The 21,411-nt window shown below is 42.3% G+C and overlaps 1 protein-coding gene across 1 annotated transcript in view; it reads left to right on the top strand.

The window, feature by feature from the left end:
• The window catches only part of atp5md (ATP synthase membrane subunit k), a 550,207-nt gene that overhangs the window by 247,715 nt on the left and 281,081 nt on the right, over positions 1–21,411 (top strand). The gene's annotated exons all lie outside the window — the stretch shown is intronic.

Raw genomic sequence — 21,411 nt, forward strand, 5'->3', positions numbered from 1 at the left:
TCCCACCGCAGGGCACACATACCAAGCACGCACAGGGACAATTTAGGATCGCCAATGCACCTAACCTGCATGTCTTTGGATTGTGGGAGGAAACCCACACAGACACGGGGAGAACATGCAAACTCCACGCAGGGAGGACCCGGGAAGCAAACTCAGGTCTCCTAACTGCGAGGCAGCAGCACTACCGTTCGCCACCGTGCCGCCCTTCATTATTTTGAATAGTATTATAATTTAATGTTGTCTGGTCACACCATAATAATACTATTTTGGTTTCCAGACGCTGCCATTTTTTGTTTGTTTTTCATGGCCATTTTGTTTACTGTTACTATGCCAGTTGCTCATCGTCTGACATGCAGGTCATGTGATTTATTATGTCATCACATCCCATCGCCTTAGCATCTTACCTTTGGGTCTTTCTCCTTTACCTTTAGTTAGTTGATTTTGACTTATGCCTTTCCCCTCTCTGTACTTCATCACCTTGTTTGGATGTGTTTATTTTACATACTGTGACCACTAGGGGGTGCACCTCAAACTCCAGACACACAGCATAGACACAAGTCTCAGGTTCAGAAGACCTTTGGTTAAACAGAATATCTTGTACAGGCTTTGTCTTGAACTTTAAAATCCACGGCATAGTTACAATCCCCTTTTTTCACTCTCCTCCCATCAAGCCTTGTCCATCACCTCTCAACTCTTTCCTAGGTGGATCAGTTTGTTTTATGGGGGACCCTGGCGTACTACCTGTGTCATAGTGTCTGTTGATGGAAGCACTTCTGGATCACGTGGATGTCCCATTAAACTAAGAGGTCTTTTCTCGGCAGCACCCCTTGGTGGCACCCAAGGACCCCAACAGGGTTGCTCTTCTGAGCTACAAGTCCCAAGCAACCCTGCGGGTATTCAAGCTGGGGTCACACCAGAGGAGCACTGCTACCTCTCATGTTAGGGGAGAAATTGTTCCTGACATCAAGATTCCCCCAGTATTTTCGTTATGGCCTCTCCCCGTCTGGGATTAAAACTGGGAATTATCTCAGCTGGACTGCATCTCCATCCATGTGCTTCATCAAATATAGCCTCCTGGCCAAGTAAGAGTTTGCCCTCCATCCTGGTCAGGATATCTGTCCATCTGCTACGGCATCTAGATAGGATTGCCAAACTTTGTAGGGCTGAATGGCCTGCTGTCATCAAAATGTTTCCAGTGGTGTAATGTTAATGCAAAGACTGCTCATCCAGATAGCCAATAATGTGGCTGACAGTCAGAATATATAGCATGTAGACATGGCCAGAAGGTTTTATTGTTGTTAAGCAAAACGTTAGATTAGGCAAATGTGAGATGTGAGTGCCTTAGTTAGACCACTGAGTGCTGATGTCCAATGTAGTTGTGCACATCAATAGTATCTAATCCCATGGGATTTTCAAGATCTGGGGTCTCCAGCATTTATGGAGAGTTGTTTTAAGTGGAGAAGGAAGATGAGAAAAAACTGGAAGGGGATGTTTGGGTAGGAGGGCTGACCTCAGCTGAAGATTTAACAAAAAAAGGAGAGAATGGAATGGAGGACCTGTGATATAAATACTATCGATTTGAGAACATTCTGAAACCCACCTAATATAATTCAGGATGTGTGGGGCCGGAGCCCATCACAGCATGATTGGTTGCAAAGTAGGAACCAATACTGGAAAGTGTGACAGTCCAGCACTGGGTCCACACACACAGGGACATGCACCAGTTAATCTGCCCTTTACGTCTTTGGAATGTGGAGGAAAACCAGAACAACAGGAGGAAAACCTACACGGACACAAGGACAACGTGCAATTTCCATACCAACAACAATCGTTTTGATATTTGAACCCAGGATGCTCGATTCTGCAAACCACTGCACCATCATCCACTACCACCAACACTACAGATACTGTATAATGCATAATGGCAGTGGAGGCTGGTGGGGTACTTTATAGTTCAGTGTCCTCGTAATTGTAATATTGATGATACTTCACTTTCTTTGCAATTATGAATTTGTTTAGGATCAAAGACCAGCTGCTTTGAACAGAGAGCACTGCACTCAGAGATGTTGTAGCTAACTGAAGTAAAATAAAAATTCAAGCATGAAAAGTTGACAACATTGCCAAGTGGCAATCAAAGATAAAATAACTGAGAGCCTCCCCATTACTTGGGGAGGAAGGCAATTAAGGCCGCGATAAAAAATGGGCAAAAAACGTTTGATTAAGAAACAAAGATGAGGAAACGCAGGGGAGTTAGCTGGGATATTTAGCCGGAACTAAAATTTATAGCAGCGTCTTTCTTTTTAGATGGAGATTAAAATGTGAGCACTTAGTAAAGAGCTATTACAATACTTTGTATATATACAGTAGCTCTCAGAATACCATGCAGACACACAAATAAGAAAAAGGCCACCCAACACAAACGCATACAACATATAAAAAGGATCTAATGACTGTGAAGAGGAACAAAAAGAAAACAAATTCCCAACATGTCACAAATATCAGAAACATATAAGATGGCTGATTGAAAAGTAATGAGACTGTCCCTGTTATTCTGTCAGGGAGGTAGACATGACTTACATCGATGTGTGTGAACCTGCAGTTGGATGACTGTATTCTTCAGCGTTCTGTCACAGTGAGTGGAAGCACCTCATATATGTCATCATGGCGGGTGAAGATGCTGTTCCTGTGAGAGTATGGCAAATGATTAGGATTGAATTCTGTGTTAGGCTTTGGGAGAGCAGTAATGAAACTCATGGAATGTTATGGGAAGCATACGCTGATGGAAAGATTAGCTATGCCGCTGCATTTCAGTGGTGGAGGCACTTTAAGGTTGGCAACATGCAAGTGAATGACGAAGCGTATTTGGGGAGTCCATCCACCATGGTTATGGATGTCAACATTGCCAAGGCTAACAAACTGTTACAAGATGACAGAAGGCTCACTTTATGTGAACTTTTAATGTGAAGGACGCTACTTTGAAAAAGAAAAATGTTCCAAGCCTGTGGAGTCCTCATATTTTGAACAAAAAAAGCAGCTTCATTACTTTTTAGTCAGCCCTTTTGTATGTGTATATGTACCTGTATACATATATATAGTAAACAGAAGGGGGCGCCAGAAACACCAAAGCTCAGACACAATAACACCCAGACACATTTCCAACTCAAATAAAGGGTTTTATTCAGCCCAACTCCTCCTTCATAGGAATAACAACAACATCACACCAAGCACAATCCTCCTTCCTCCTCCAAGAGTGTAGCCTACTGCCTCTCGACTCTGACTCCAGCCATGTGAGGCAGTGGACTCTGTTTTAAGCTCAGCCCGGGAATTGCTTCCAGTCATTTGTCCCAGTCATCTGGAGCACTTCTGAGTTGTGTAAAAACCAGGGCAGTCCTCTGACTGGCAGTGCCCTCTGGTGGTCCCCAAAGACCCCACAGGGTTGTGTTTCTGGACTCCATTTCCAATGCAAACCTGTGGGTGTTTTTATTGAGTTTAGCCCAGAGACACAATGCCACCTGCCATGTGGGGGAATAACCTGCTCCTGGTAAACCCATTCTCCTGGTCCTTCCATTAGGGCCTCCTGGTTGTTATCCCAGCCAGAATGCCTGTCCTTCCTTTTGGACATCCACAAAATATATACTGCTCAAAAAAATGAAAAGAATACTTTTTAATCAGAGTATAGCATCAAGTCAATGAAACTTCTGGGCTATTTATCTGGTCAGTTAAGTAGCAGAGGGGCATGTTAATCAGTGTCAGCTGCTTTGGTGTTAATGAAATTAACAATCGGTGCACTAGAGGGGCAACAATGAGATGACCCCCAAAACGGGAATGGTTTAACAGGTGGAGGCCACTGACATTTTTCCCTCCGCATCTGTTTTCTCACTCGTTTTGCATTTGGCTATGGTCAGTGTCACTACTGGTAGCATGAGGCGATACCTGGACTCTACAGAGCTGGCACAGGTAGTCCAACTTCTCCAGGATGGCACATCAATACATGCCATTGCCAGAAGGTTTACTGTGTCTCCCAGCGCAGTCTCAAGGGCATGGAGGAGATTCCAGGAGACAGGCAGTTACTCTAGGAGAGCTGGACAGGGCCGTAGAAGGTCCGTAACCCATCAGCAGGACCGGTATTTGCTCCTTTGGCCAAGGAGGAACAGGATGAGCACAGCCAGAGCCCTACAACATGACCTCCAGCAGGCCACTGGTGTGAATGTCTATGACCAAACAATCAGAAACAGACTTCATGAGGGTGGCCTGAGGGCCTGACGTCCTCTAGTGGGCCCTGTGCCCACTGCCTGGCACCATGGAGCTCTACTGGCATTTGCCATAGAATACCAGAATTGGCAGGTCCACCACTGGCACCCTGTGCTTTTCACAGATGAGAGCAGGTTCATCCTGAGCACATGTGACAGATGTGAAAGGGTCTGGAGAACATTATGCTGTCTGTAACATCATTCAATATGATCGGTTTGGTGGTGGGTCAGTGATGGTCTGGGGAGGCATATCCATTGAGGGACGCACAGACCTCTACAGGGTAGACAACGGCACCTTGACTGCCATTTGGTATCGTGATGAATTCCTTGGACCCATTGTCAGACCCTATGCTGGTGCAGTGGGTCTTGGGTTCCTCCTGGTGCACAACAATGTGGAGTATGCAGGCAGTTCCTGGAGGATGAAGGAATTGATACCATTGACAGGCCCCCACGCTCACTCGCCTGACCTAAATCCAGTAGAACACCTCTGGGACATACTGTAATGTTTTGGTCCATCCAACACCGCCTTTTGTATATATGATATACAAATCCACAACATTGGACCATTTCCTATATTTGTTCACAAGGTACACCAAAACGTCTGACCCTTGCAGAACCTTTAGGGTTTTTTTTTCTTTTTTTTACTACAGTTTAAATGACAGCACCACTGACTCGCTCAGAGCAAGTGAAACATGAGAACATGCTTAAGACAGATTAGCAGACAAACAAACCAGAGCTTCAAATCACTTACCTGTGCAATGCCAGGAGCTGCTTCTAGTAATACATAAAGTGAGGCTGTAAAGGAGGTAGGCTAGGATGTTTGAGGTACTGCAGCAGGCCAAGCTCTGGGCCACACTGTAAAGCCTCAGCTAGGAAAAACAGCTTAAATATTTATTTAACGTTTAAATGATATAATATCATTTATAATGAGCACAATAATAAAGAATTTTACAAAATAGTAACCTGTTATGATTGGCATTTTTTTTTATTTTTCTATGCACATTTGATAAGTATTTTTGCTTTTCTTTATATGACAACTAGCCAGAGTATGTGGCGATCCTGGGAATACATAAAATGGGGAAATTCAGCATGGCTAAACACGACCCAGTATGAGACAAAACAAGACACCCTTAGACTAAAGCTGTAATCCTGCGAGACAATGTCAAATTAAATGAGAAGAAAATGCTTCACGTACCTTCTGCTTTGGCCGCTCCAAAACCTTGTGTGTGCTGATAACGATATCCTCATTCTAGTGAAGTTGTGCTGCCTGATGGGAATTGTTTTTCGAGTTACCCCCTCTCCCATTCTGACCCCTCTTTCTGATACTACATATAGCCTATATTTTAATTTGGACCAATGACAAGGCACATGCAAAATTTTGTTCAATCGTGTTTGTGTGATTAGCAAACAAATAAACAGATAAGCAAACAGACATCTAAATGTAAACGGCTTAAGATTTCATTTATACAGATAAAGGTTGTTAGAGGTTGCAGGATTCGATTCTGTTGTTGCTTCCATTCTAGAATATTTATAATTATATTGGATGTCATTTAGAATTCTGCTCTGCTGCCATTTTGTGGAAGTTTTGTGATGGTGCTCCTAGGTAAAGGGTTTGGGTTTCACTTCCGGGATCAAAGGTATAAAATTCTAACAAGACTCTTTGTTCCAATTCGAGTATGTGGATGCATGATTTTGTTTTTGAAGTGTTTTTTGACTCTTTTTCTGATCTTGACTTTATTTTTTGTTTAACAGATAAGATTTGTTAAAAGATCAAATGAATTTTCGGGTTTGATTTTTGCTTGTTTCTACTCCTGGTCATTTCTATTACATTTTTTCCAAGGTTTACTCTAACAGTAAATCATGAAAATAACCAAACGTTGCAAAAGGATTAAGCAAAATAATTTGGAATCGTGTATCGCATTGTCAAATATGATATATACTTAATCCAATTCAGGGTCACAGGGGGCCTGAGCCTATCAGTAACATCCTGGACCTTGTGCAGCTTGTTACAGTCTCATAGATACATGGGGCCAATTTAGAACTGTCTTTGGGAATGTAGGTGGTGTTGTGTAAGGGTATTAAAATCATGGCGAGTTGGTGTGAAGCCTCCTACAAGTCACACAAAGCAGGCCTAGGATCTTCACCAGCCTGCCCAGATATGGCTACACCTGAAGCAGCCAGCCTTCAAATACTAACAGCAGGTTTGGCCTAAAGGTCCCTAAAATGGGAAGCTGGCTTTGAAAATTCAAATTGTAAGTCCTAAAATATATTAAAATGTCATACAAAGAGAACCATATTTAGACAACCCAAAGGAAGGTTCTTTATAAATATGGAAATGTATGTAAAGTTAAAAAATATTGCAAAAGACAAAACAAGGGTTTTAAAAGGTTACGCCTAAAACACAACCCAAGGCTAGTAAATCCAAGTTCATAATTCAATCAGCAGAAACCAATTATAGAGCAAAAAAATTCAAAAATCCAGAAAGCTCAAATAAAAAGCAGTACTTTAGAATATTCCAACACAAACTCAATGATCTGCTGCTGGGTCTTAATTTCTGACTGAAGTATAAAGGTAGAGAGTGGACCCCGCAAAAGCAATGTCGTGGTGGCCCTGCCCCCCGAGGTTCCACCTACAACATACAAGGAATGGTTGTGTTATATTTTAGCCAAGGTTCCTCCCTTGGCTGGGGTGCAAATGTCTTTTGTCTTGTGCTATCCAGAGCTTATTGTTGTGCTACAGATCATTTTTGTTCAGACAAATCTTTTATTTATAAAGATTCTTTGCTGCCCTTTATGTTTCTACCTGGGGTTTGATGGTAATCCCCATAATTGGAGATTATGGAAGTAAAAGCCTTTAGTATGTAAGCACTGGCAAAACATGCAAACTACATCCATTAATCAACTGACTCATTTTTCATCCATCCATCCATCCATCCATTATCCAACCCGCTATTTCCTAACTACAGGGTCACGGGGGTCTGCTGGAGCCAATCCCAGCCAACACAGGGGGCAAGGCAGGAACACAACCCGGGCAGGGCGCCAGCCCACCACAGGGCACACACATACCCACACACCAAGCACACACTAGGGACAATTTAGGATCGCCAATGTACCTAAGCTGCATGTCTTTGGACTGTGAGAGAAAACTGGAGCACCTAGAGGAAACCCACGCAGACACGGGGAGAACATGCAAACTCCACGCAGGGAGGACCCGGGAAGCGAACCCAAGTCTCCTTACTGGAAGGCAGCAGAGCTACCCACTGTGCCAGACTCATTTTTCAACTCTGCTTTATCACTGTAAACAGCATCCTTGGCAAACTGTGCAAATTTTTAGCCATCTGAAGGTAACTGCGCATAGTTTAATCTAAGAGGATTATTGTGTACTTAATAATCAGAATGAGTTCTGCACACAGAATGTAAGCCGTGATCACGCCTGCCTCACAGGAACTGGAGGGCTCTCTCTACTTTCCCTCTGGTTTGCATCATTTGCTTTGTTTCAAAGCCCAGCCTGTGCCTTGCCAGGTAACAGTGGTCAAGTACATCTGAAACTGGATACCTATGTTGGTTTAAGCACCTGGAAAATTCACAGTGTCACCAAGAAATCTTCCATCACTCATTTCCTTACACTCAAAGGTTCATTTTTTGCAAATAAGCTTGCTGGGCATGAATATTGGACCTCACGTGAATATTTAGAGACAGATCTTTAATTTTATGTACAGTGCTTTCAGAAAGCACTCAGACCCCTTCACTTTTTTATGTTGCACCCATATACTAAAATCATTTGATTTCATTTTTTTTCCTTATTACTTAATGCCTCAGAATGCTAAAGGAAAAAGATGATTTAAGAATTTTTTGAAAATTTATTCCATCCATCCATCCTCTTCCGCTTATCCGAGGTCGGGTCGCGGGGGCAGCAGCTTGAGCAGAGATGCCCAGACTTCCCTCTCCCCGGCCACTTCTTCTAGCTCTTCCGGGAGAATCACAAGGCGTTCCCAGGCCAGCCAGGAGACATAGTCCCTCCAGCGTGTCCTGGGTCTTCCCCGGGGCCTCCTCCCGGTTGGACGTGCCCGGAACACCTCACCAGGGAGGCGTCCAGGAGGCATCCTGATCAGATGCCCGAGCCACCTCATCTGACTCGTCTCGATGCAGAGGAGCAGCGGCTCTACTCTGAGCCTCTCCCGGATGACTGAGCTTCTCACCCTATCTTTAAGGGAGAGCCCAGACACCCTGCGTAGGAAACTCATTTCAGCCGCTTGTATTCGCAATCTCGTTCTTTCGGTCACTACCCATAGCTCATGACCATAGGTGAGGGTAGGAACATAGATCGACTGGTAAATTGAGAGCTTTGCCTTACAGCTCAGCTCCTTTTTCACCACGACAGACCGATGCAGAGCCCGCATCACTGCGGACGCCGCACCGATCCGCCTGTCGATCTCACGCTCCATTCTTCCCTCACTTGTGAACAAGACCCAGAGATACTTGAACTCCTCCACTTGAGGCTGGATCTTGCTCCCAATCCTGAGAGGGCACTCCACCCTTTTCCGGCTGAGGACCATGGTCTCAGATTTGGAGGTGCTGATTCCCATCCCAGCCGCTTCACACTCAGCTGCGAACCGATCCAGAGAGAGCTGAAGATCACGGCCTGATGAAGCAAACAGGACAACATCGTCTGCAAAAAGCAGTGACCCAATCCTGAGTCCACCAAACCGGACCCCCTCAACACCTTGGCTGCGCCTAGAAATTCTGTCCATAAAAGTTATGAACAGAATCAGTGACAAAGGGCAGCCCTGGCGGAGTCCAACTCTCACTGAAAACGGGTTCGACTTACTGCCGGCAATGCGGACCAAGCTCTGACACTGGTTGTACAGGGACCAAACAGCCCTTATCAGGGGGTCCGGTACCCCATAGAGCACCCCCCACAGGATTCCCCAAGGGACACGGTTGAACGCCTTTTCCAAGTCCACAAAACACATGTAGACTGGTTGGGCGAACTCCCATGCACTCTCCAGGACTCTGCTAAGGGTGTAGAGCTGGTCCACTGTTCTGCGACCAGGATGAAAACCACACTGTTCCTCCTGAATCAGAGGTTCGACTATCTGACGGATCCTCCGAACCCCCGAATAGACTTTTCCAGGGAGGCTGAGGAGTGTGATCCCTCTGTAGTTGGAACACACCCTCCAGTACCCCTTCTTAAAGTAAAAATTTAAAAATGTATTTAAAGTAAAAAAAATGAAATATCACATTGGCACAAGTGTTCTGTCCCTTTACTCTGTGTTTAGTTGAGTACATACTTTGCAGGTATAAGGCCTGGAGTCTTCTTGGGTCTGACATGATGAGCTTTGCACACCTAGATTTAGAGATTATCCGCCATTCTTCTCGGCAGGTGGTCTTATGCTCTCTCAAGTTGGATGGAGACCATCAGTAGGCAGTGTGAACAGACAAACACAAGAACAATTGTGCAGTGTTGGGGATTCCACCCCGTATAATGCAATAGCAAGTTTTCAGCAAAAAAATGAGTATCCACAATAGACTGAGTCAAGACTGACTGACTAACAGAAGGAATGCTTGGGTTTTGATAGGTGGAGGACAGGAAGGGGTGGGATCTCAGATGGAAATGAGGTTGGTAGGAGGCATGATGATGAAACAGAAGTGTGCAGAGTCTTGACTGGTCTTTCCTTCTGGTGGTCTGTGGAAGAGGGAAAAAGGTATTAGATGAATCATCAACCCCTGTCTCTGTACTTTATTCCCAGTTAAGCCCTTAGACTGCCTACAATATTTCCAGCTCTCTCCTGAGTTGTTCAAAGGGGAGTTCAAGTCTGGGCTCTGGCTGGGCCACTTGAAAACAATGACCCTAAACTACTTATGCATTGCTATTACTTGATTTATAGGGGTCATTGTCCTATTGGAAGGTGAACTTTCGGCCCAGTTGGAGGTCCAGAGTGCTCCAAAGCAGATTTTCATTAAGGATGCCCCTGTACTTAGCTATGTTCAGCTTTCCCTTATCCCCATCTAGTCTTCCGGTTCATGCTGCTGAAAAACAACCCCACAGCATGATGCTGCCACCACCACACTTCACCATTGGAATAGTACTGTGCAGTTGATGAATGGTGCCTGGTTTCCTTCAGATGTGACGCTTAGAATTGAGCCCTAAGAGTTCAATCTTAACTTCATCAGACCAGATAATCTTGTTTCTCATAGTCTGAGAGTACTTTAGGTCCCTTTATTCAAACTCCAAGAAGACACTCATGTGCCTTCTGGCCACTCTGCTATAAAGCCCAGATTAGCAGAGTGTTGCAGCGGGTGGTTTTCCTTCTGGAAGTTTCTTCCATCTCCACACAGGTTCCCTGCAGTTAAGCCATAGTGATGATGGGATTCTTGGTCACCTCTCTTACCATGACCCTTCCCCTCCAGTTGCCCAGTTTGACCAGGCTCCTAGCTCTAGAAAGAGTCATGGTTGCTCCAGACTTCTTCCATTTAAGAATTATGAAGGCCACTTTGCTCTTGAAAACCTTCAATGTGGCAGAATTTTTTTTTTGTAGCCTTCCCGAGGTCTATGCTTTGACACAATCCTGTCTCTAAGCTCTTTAGGCAATTCCCTCAACCTCGTAGCTTGTTTTGAGCTCTGATGCACTTTCTCACCCATGGGGACCTTCGATAGGCATGTGCCTTTTCTAATCATGTCCATTAAACTGAAATAACAGCAGGTGGACTCCAAACAAGGTGTAGAAACATCTCAGCAATGATCAGGAGAATGGGATGCATCTGAGCCAAATATCAAGTATCATAGAAAAGGGTCCGAATACTTGTGTCAATGTGATATTTTTGTTTTTATTTTTAATTAATTTGCAAATATTCCTAAAATCCTATTTTAACTCTGACATTCTTAAGTATTGAGTGAGGAAAAATGAATTTTAGTGATTTTATCTCAAGGCTGCAACATAACAAAATGTGAAAGAAGTGAAGGGGTCTGAATACCTTCTGAAGGCACTATATAGCAAAACAAAATGTGAGAAAGGAGTTAACAGGTTGAAGTTTCCATGGAATGATCTGTTTAATGTGGAGGAAAAAAACAATGAACAAAGAACCAAAATTGAGTTTCATACTCTTGCTGTTATTGTCACTCCTAAGGTGATGATGTTCTTGGCTCTTTCTTTGCTGGTCTTCCTTTTCTGAAGCTGGTCCCAAAATGAACACTGGCTTCCGGTGATGGTGTTTTTTATATAGCGAGCCGGGAGGAAGCGACAGATGTGACGTCATTGGTCTTCAGGTGTGTCCTCCTCCATTGTATTGATGAAAGTGAGATAGATGTTATAGACTGTGCATCACCCAGATCCTTTTCCATTGTCGATACCTGAGAAGAGCCTTACACTGGCATATTTGACAAAATAAACTGTCTATCCCACATGTTGAAACCTTGGAAATTCATCCATTAATAAAAAGAGGAAATATAAAGGGCAATTAAATCCCAGGTTACATTAGTCCTTCAAGTGCGAAGTCAAGTAAAATGACACCTTTTATTGGCTAACTAAAAAAGATTACAATATGCAAGCTTTTGAGGCAATTCAGGCCCTTACTTCAGGCAAGATGTAAGATGCCTGAGTTGCCTCGAAAGCTTGCATATTGTAATCTTTTTTAGTTAGCCAATAAAAGGTGTCATTTTACTTGACTTCGCACTACATTCATAATGGCTAACGCAGTACAACACCCTAGTACATTAGTCCTTCAATGAATTATTTAGTGTTTCTTTGATATAGTGCATTGAAAACATTTTTCCAAAGCAGTTACCATTGTAATGATAATCCAATTCAGAATGACTTTGCCATTTCTCAGCAGCATTGGGCACAAGGTGGGCACCAACCCTTGACAAGGAACATCAGACACATCCACATGTGGCTAGTTAAGAATTTATAGTTAATCTGACATGAATGTCTTTTGGATATGTGAGGACATTTGAAATACATGGTGCACGGAAAATGTGCAAACTGCACACAGACATCTAGGCACAGGACCTGTACACGGCATGCTGGGACTGTGAGGCAACAGTGGTAACTATTGAGCCAGCATGGTATCCCAGAGCCATTACAATCTATTTAATTTATCTTTATCATTACATACCACCTGCGGTGGGTTGGCACCCTGCCCAGGATTGGTTCCCTGCCTTGTGCCCTGTGTTCGCTGGGATTGGCTCCAGCAGACCCCCGTGACCCTGTGTTCGGATTCAGCGGGTTGGAAAATGGATGGATGGATTACATACCACCTGTCACTGTGAGCACTGCATAAAGTACATTGCACAGAAGACATAAACAGAATACAAACCAACAAGACTGAATGACAGGAGAAACAAGACTCAAGAAAATAAAAGCCATTCCAGCTTATGAGAATATGAAGTATGGAGATGAACGTACAAAAGGGCAGGTAGAAGGGATATGCAGGAAGATAAGCCTATGGTGTCCTGGGTGATGGACTGTCTGTCAGACAGACCACCATCTGTGAGGCTCAAGGACTGTGTCTCTGACATGGCTATGAGCAACAACTGAAGCACCACAAGGAACAGTCGTATCTTCTCTTCACTGTGTACACCTCAAACTGTAAATACGGTATAATACCAGGCTATTTCACTTACAAAATTCTCAATTGAGTCTGCACTTATGTAGTGTATCAGTAAGGGAGATGAGACAAAGGAGAGGAGTCAGGTGGACAACTTTGTTTCTTGGTGCAGAAAGAATTGTCTGCAACTTAATATCAGCAAAACCAAAGAATTGGTTATTGACTTTCACCACACCAAAGACCCTCTATGTCTAGTTACTGTATGTGAATTATTATTATTATTAATAATAATTATTATTTTTTTATGTGAATTTCCCCTTGGGATTAATAAAGTATCTATCTATCTATCTATCTATCTAGTTACTATTCAAGGAGTAGATGTAGAGGTGGTGTACTGCTACAGATACTTAGGGGTCCACATCAATGACAAGCTGGACTTGTCTCATAACACAGAGGAGTTACTGTATATAACAAAGGCCTGCGATCCTTCAGTATGCTATATATTGACCAGTTTATGTTTTGTATTTTCTGTCTATGCTTCTTTTTTATGTTGTTTGTTTGTTTTAAAGTATTTTTCATGTTTATTGGTATTGGTATATTATGTGTTTAATATTTCATTATTATCTAAATTCTGTTTCTATATATGATCACGTGTATTGTCAGGACACTTGTCAGGTGTTCTGTGGGTGGTTCCCCAGGAGGCAGGGCCACTTGCCTGCCTTCATCTATGAACCACCCCCAGCCCTTTAAAGGCTCAGGAGAACCTCAGCTCAAGTGTGGTCTATTCATATTTTGTGGTGTTGATGAGCTCTCTTGAGTTTTGTGATTATTAATAGTTATTCTCTGGATATTTGCTCTATTTTTGACTGCTCTATTTGTGTTTCTGTATTGGGACTCTGTTTGCTTATTGGATTGCCCATTGTGCATGTCATTTTATGCCTTTTGTGATGTTGGAGCAGTTCTGTGTTATAGAGCATTTGGGAGAATAAATCGTTTTACTTCATAAAGATTCTTCGCCTGTCCTTTATTTAAAGCCAAAGTTGATGATTACCCTTTCTCTTTTGTGGAATATGTGAAGTATTTTTGAGACTTACAGTTTTGGGTCCAGTTTCCCATTTAGAGGGCTTTGCTCCCCCTGAGGTCAGCAGGTCCACAATAAGTGGGTCTCTGATGGGTGCACAGTGGGCGCCCTGTAGATGTTGCTGGGGAAGAACACCTGCATCAAAACATATTGTGGGCTGGGCCATCCTTCACATCTTCTGCAACTGTGATTTTCTATGCTGTGATGTGCTGGGCTGGAAAACATCACTTCAGGAGGGGCCCACCGAATCAACAAGCTAATTAAAAGGGCAAGCTCAATTATGGGGCACATTTTGGACTCCCTGTACATAGTAGAGGAGGAGGGAAGAATTAAAACAAAACTGAATGCCATTATGAACAATACTGCACATCCTCTTTCTGATACACTAACACTGAGGACTTTCAGCCAACGAATCATTCAGCAGAAATGTGTTAAGAAACGGTTTGCATAACACCTCACTGGGACTGCCATTTTTATCTTTAGCTAAGTCTGAAGTTTTCTTCCATTTTATTCATTCTGGTGTGTGTTTCAGAGAATAATGTTGTTTGTCATAATATAATAACATTCATTTATTGAGCTTCTGTACAAAACTACATTACTCTCAGGGTCAAATAAAATGCTATCTATCTATCTATCTATCTATCTATCTATCTATCTATCTATCTATCTATCTATCTATCTATCTATCTATCTATCTATCTATCTTCATGCCATGATACACCGTTCCTTTATTGTTTGTCTTCTAGGATGACAATATTCCTGTCCAGAGAACACACACAAGGTCATTGAAATGTTCGGCAGATATCAAGCTTTTCATTTACTGAAGCTTTTTATCCATTTCAGTGTCTACAGGGGGCTGGAGCAAAAGTCAGGAAGAAGATGTGGACAGGGAGGCAGTCCATCGTTGGACACACACACACGAGTCACCAATTAACTTACCTTGCAAGTGTTTAGGGGAGCAACTGGAGGATCCTGAGAAAAACCCCACCTGTTAAGTACCAGCCACTGTGCTGCACTTAATCAATTGAACAGGAACTATATCAAAGATCGATGATGACGGGGTGGTCAACACTGCTACCTGCCAGTCTGATTGTTGTTGGTGTAGAATTTTCACCTTCTCCCAATGTCTTCATATGATTTTAAGCCACATCTCCAAAGATGTGTGTGTGCATTGGGGTATTAGGTGCCTCTTAGCTGGGCGAGTGGGCCCTGCAATGGGCCGGTGTCATATCTCAGGCTGCAATGATAGGCCTTGAATCCTTATGACGCTGAACTGGATAAAAGGGTTTGAGAATAAAATGCTCTTTAATATAAATTCAATTTAGATTGAGATAGCATGTTAACCTATTCCTCACACAAATTAAGTAAGATTAAACAAGAGTATGAATTTATGACTGTGACTTTCAGATGCCAGTTCATTTTTTATAACATTTTTAATATAAAATACTAAATGAAAGTGCTACTAGTAAATTTAAAAATGTCTCATTATCTGAAGAATAGAGAAAGAGAGAGAGAGGTTGGAAGTATGAGCTGATTACAGCGCATTGTGAAGAACAGTTAAACAAAAATCAATGTTGCCACCCAGAGGCTCTTGAGGCAACTGCAGTTACCAGGCTTTTTTATTTTTTTAAAATTTTAATCTTAGTAAACATTGACAGGGCTGGGTGGGATTCCCTAGATGTGTGGAGATGGCATATTCTCCACATGATTGTCAGCCTTTAGCTATTAATATAGAATCAGACTCTGTTATTCCACATAGTAATTTGGCAATCCAGTACATGGGAGTGAGACAAGACACTCCTTCTTCTTCTTCTTTTGGCTGCCCCATTAAGGGTTGCCACAAGTATATTTAGAGGAATGGTTGCTGGTTCTATAGATACAGGCTCAGTCTCTGCTGTGTCATTTGAGAAGCATGTGGGTTTCCTTTGAGGACTTGTTTTCTCCCACATCCTAAAAGACATGCATGTTAGAAACATGGAAGACCATGCTGTGTTTAACGATGGTCTATCTACAGGTGCTTCTTGACTTGCACCTACTGATACTGGGATAGGCCCAAGACCTCCAAAGACTTGTTGTGGAACACAAGGGTTCAAACACTGGTGGGGTGGATGGATAACAGCCATTATATATGACTGCAGAGCAGGGGTACCCAACTCTGATCCTGGAGGGCCGCTGTTGTGATGTGAGATTTTGCATATAAGTTGATAAATACTTTGTATGTCTTTATTTGTAACTTAGACAAAGCAATGTAATAATAGTGTTACATTAGTGAGAAGCATTCAAGTTTACCCCCCACCAGGACTGAGTCTCTTTGAATTTTACAACAGGTTTTGGCAAGTGTTTCTCTGCTAAAGTCTCTCTCTCAACCCCCCACAGGAAGGCCAGGCTGCCTAAATGCCAAGCTTTACCTTAAGATATGATTTTGGGGGATAGCAGGTGTTAAGATGTTCTTTGCCCCATTGGTAGCTTGTATCAAAAGCCTTTAAGTACTATGACGCCCTATTGGCTGTAAGGGTTGGACAGAAAACCTATAAATTTGCTTGCTTTATCTCACCTTCTCTCTCTCTCTTACCAAACTGATGCATGAACTGAAAAGGACAACACAATGAAGAGCACAGCTCGGCAGCCATATTGAGACAGGCATGCGGCCTGTTCTGAAGAAAGCTGACCACAAATGATGCCTTAACTAGAGACATTTTTAAGTAACTGCAAGTCTGTGTGCCGCATGAAACTACACATCACCATTTATCAGGCTGTATGGTTGCCAATATTCAAGTACTTTGCATATTGTTATTATTTATGAATATTAACAATAATACATTGTTTAAATTGTAATTTAACTCCTGCTTGTCTTTTACTACACCTAATTGCCTGAGGTTATAAATGTAGAAGGGAAAGTGGGGAGAAGTTATATACTATAATACCTCATAAACAGTGGTAAGTCTGTGAGATCTGAGGCATTCTGACAAAGGCTACATATTAATAATACAATAATGCAGTGGCTATAGGTTTTCATTCAAGCCATTTTCTTAATTAGTGACCAGCTTTTGTTGATAATTAACTTCATTTAATTGATTTGCTATTTAAGACTCAGACCCTTTAAATCGTGGTTGATCTGTATCAGTCCTGGAGAGCCACAGTGGCTGCAGGTTTTTATTCCACCCATTTGCTTCATGAGAATTCATTTATTGCTGATGGAACACTTACTGCTCAAGTGACATTTCTTCATTATTTTACTTGTCTCAGTTGTTAAGATTTTTGAACCTTTGATTGCTTATTTTACTCTTAGACAGCTGCATTCTCTGTTTGTATTTGTTCCTTATTAGCAATAAGATGCATATGATAAAGGAACCAACTGTTCTCCATCTAACTTGTTTCCATTTACACCCGTGTGCTTTCATGGCGCACTATTTGATTTAATAAAATGCTCGGAAGGAAACTGAAGAGAAAGTGAGGAACTGAAAATGACTCGTCCATTTTAGGCTTCAAATCACTTAGAAAGGAAAAAATAAATCTATGATGTAAAAATGAGCTGACATTGCAGAGTTAAAATACTAACAAGTCATGAAATGAAATAGGATCTCTTATTGGCAGGGATTGTTCTCTAATGAAGCAACTGAGTTGGAACAAAAACCTGAGGCCAATGCGGCCCTCCAGGACTGACGCTGATCACCCAAAACAAAGAAGTGCGACATTTGATCCAGGAATTGACAGCTGCCCTAGCTAAGTATCTGGCTGAACTGAAGGTGCAGATCAGGGGTCCTCAATCACAGTCCTGGAGGGCTGCAGGTGTTCCTTCCAACTAGTTTCCTAATTAGCTGATAATAAAACTTGGTACTTAACTATTGGGTTGTTAATGCTTTCATTCATCCAAGAGAAATTTTAATTACACTTTAGAATTTCCAATTTTGAGGACATTATCCCTGTGTTTTGTGAACCACAACAGATTTAATTTCCCTCTCATTTCTTTCTAAACATTTTTTAAACACCGATACTTCATGGTGCATATGCACAGGTTTGAAAGGAAGCACATTAGCTGGAGAGCTGCTAGTTTATTGTTTATCTGCACATCATCAATTAATGTCTGGCTGAGAAAACAAAAATTAAAGCTTAAATTCAGGTGCTGAAAACTAAAATAGGCAATTAAGGGCTCTGAACTACAACAGGCAAGATCACTAAAATTAGGCCCAAGAAATGTATTGCTTTAGTCGTAATTAAAAGGGCTCTAATTAGGAAATTGGTTGCAGTAAGCAAACCAAATTTCATTATAGTATCAGCAAGTGCTAATTAGGAAACTGGCTGGAATGAAAACCTGTAGCCTCTGCGGCCCTCCAGGACTGTGATTGAGGACCCCTGGTGTAGATCAGCACCAATACGGCAAAACATGAAATCTCAGCAAGTGAAAGGTACTTATATCATGAAATGATTATTGACTTGTCAAAAATGTATATTTATGATTATTTAGCTTACTTTAAGAAATCTTGTCAAGTAAATTTTGTTTACCCCATTGACAGATTTTTTTGCTAAATAAAAATAAATAAGAGTTTTTATTTTGTGTAGTTTTTGCATATGCATTTTTTGCAGTTAAAGACTGGAGACACGGCAGCTCAGAGGCGAAGGATGAAACGTTTGTGTTCTTTCAGAGTTCAGAGTTTCAGAGAACAATGTGGCCTACACACAAAACGGTCTCTTCTTTAAACTAATCATTGTTTTTTTCTTTTTAAAGTAACATTTATGTAGATTGTATTAAAACAGAAATACTGTGTTGTGACAGTCATGGAGGAGAGCAAATGTTTCAAACAAAAATGTCCAGTTAACTACTGAGCTCTTTTTGCACTTTGAGCATTGAAAGGTGTTATTTCTACATGCTCATTAGTTGGTATTCATGCTACAGGATATAAGAAACAGAACCATTGTGTACATCTTCTAACAGAAAAATGGTGCCCTTAAGGTAAATCTTAACACCTAGAAGAAGGGCAAGTAGTCCAAACTTAAAAAACTGTGCATTACTAAAAATAAAAATACACCAAGAAAATGAAAATAAGTACAACCACCCAAATGACAAACAAAACACAGGGTGCTTCCTGTCACAGTGTTGTCTTACCGTGTGGGCACAGTGGGCACAGGGGAGCATAGGGGCCCATAATGTTCCTGTTCTCCTATCAAAACAGGGGCCCCAGTGCACCACTTTGCCTGGGGGCCTATGACATTGATAAGATGGCCCTGCGTCCCAGGATATTAAAAACCTCTGAGCTCTGCTTGTCTATAGAAGTGCCAGGACTATAAAACAGGCCCTGGGCTTCTAGGTCTCCTGTTTTAAGAAGTATTTTTGGGAATAAATAAATGAATATATATATATATATATATATATATATATATATATATAAGTCAGTGTGATCAGGAGGGGGGGGTGTGTACAGTTTATTTATTATGAATATGTTCTTCTTAAGATTGCATATGCTGGATTTGTGTCCAAGTGTCTGTTGATGGCGTTCTCATTTGATAGCCAGGACTTGGCCAGCTCTCTGGCACTTTTAGTAATGGCCTTAAATTTTACTTGTACATTGTCCCAGTTAAATGTATGTCCTGTTGATTTAGTATGCGTATAGATCAGTGATCGTGAGTCCTTTCTTTTGACGGCGTTGCGATGTTCCTGTATACGTGTTGCGATTCTTTCTGAAGTTTGTCCTATGTATACCGCTGAGCAAGAACTGCATGGAATGCTATGAACTGTATTTCATGTTTCTGCTGTCAATATCTTGTTTTTAGCATTAAAGAGGACTGCGCGCAAATTGTTCGTGGGTTTGTGTGCTATTCTGATGCCTGACTTGGCCAGGATGCACGCTGTACCTTCAGACACCTTGTGGTGATAAGGGAATGAGTGCCAGGTGGCAAGCCGAATCTTGGCTATCAAATGAGAACGCCATCAACAGACACTTGGACATGAATCCAGCATATGCAAACTTAAGAAGAACATGTTCATAATAAATAAATTGTACACCCCCCCCCCCCCGATCACACTGACTTAGCCACCTCCCCCCCACCCCCTCCACGTAATTTTTTGCTATATATTGCCTTTGATTCTTGTAAGTCTTAGCATTATCCTCTGATGAAGACCCCTGGCAGGGGTTGAAAGCTCAGGAATACAAACTACTTTATGATACGTGATTCATTTTTTCTCCGTTTGTGGATCTCCAGCTGCAAATATTATATATATATATATATATATATATATATATATATATATATCCATCCATCCATTATCCAACCCGCTATATCCCAACTTCAGGGTTACAGGGGTCTGCTGGAGCCAATCCTAGCCAGCACAGGGTGCAAGGCAGGAGACAAACCCAGCCCACCGCAGATATATATACTGTATATATATATATATATATATATATACAGTGCATCCGGAAAGTATTCACAGCGCATCACTTTTTCCACATTTTGTTATGTTACAGCCTTATTCCAAAATTGATTAAATTCATTTTTTTCCTCAGAATTCTACACACAACACCCCATAATGCAACGTGAAAAAAGTTTACTTGAGGTTTTTGCAAATTTATTAAAAATAAAAAAACTGAGAAATCCCATGTACATAAGTATTCACAGCCTTTGCTCAATACTTTGTCGATGCACCTTTGGCAGCAATTACAGCCTCAAGTCTTGTTGAATATGATGCCACAAGCTTGGCACACCTATCCTTGGCCAGTTTCGCCCATTCCTCTTTGTAGCACCTCTCAAGCTCCATCAGGTTGGATGGGAAGCGTCGGTGCACAGCCATTTTAAGATCTCTCCAGAGATGTTCAATCGGATTCAATTCTGGGCTCTGGCTGGGCCACTCAAGGACTTTCACAGAGTTGCCCTGAAGTCACTCCTTTGATATCTTGGCTGTGTGCTTAGGGTCGTTGTCCTGCTGAAAGATGAACCGTCGCCCCAGTCTGAGGTCAAGAGCGCTCTGTAGCAGGTTTTCATCCAAGATGTCTTTTTACATTGCTGCAGTCATCTTTCCCTTTATCCTGACTAGTCTCCCAGTTCCTGCCGCTGAAAAACATCCCCACAGCATGATGCTGCCACCACCATGCTTCACTGTAGGGATGGTATTGGCCTGGTGATGAGCGGTGCCTGGTTTCCTCCAAACGTGACGCCTGGCATTCACACCAAAGAGTTCAATCTTTTTCTCATCAGACCAGAGAATTTTCTTTCTCCTGGTCTGAGAGTCCTTCAGGTGCCTTTTGGCAAACTCCAGGCGGGCTGCCATGTGCCTTTTACTAAGGAGTGGCTTCCGTCTGGCCACTCTACCATACAGGCCTGATTGGTGGATTGCTGCAGAGATAGTTGTCCTTCTGGAAGGTTCTCCTCTCTCCACAGAGGACCTCTGGAGCTCTGACAGAGTGACCATCGGGTTCTTGGTCACCTCCCTGACTAAGGCCCTTCTCCTTCAATCGCTCCGTTTAGATGGCCGGCCAGCTCTAGGAATAGTCTTGGTGGTTTCAAACTTCTTCCACTTACGGATGATGGAGGCCACTGTGCT

Source organism: Erpetoichthys calabaricus, chromosome 2 (assembly GCF_900747795.2).
Source record: "Erpetoichthys calabaricus chromosome 2, fErpCal1.3, whole genome shotgun sequence".
Taxonomy (NCBI): Eukaryota; Metazoa; Chordata; class Cladistia; order Polypteriformes; family Polypteridae; genus Erpetoichthys; species Erpetoichthys calabaricus.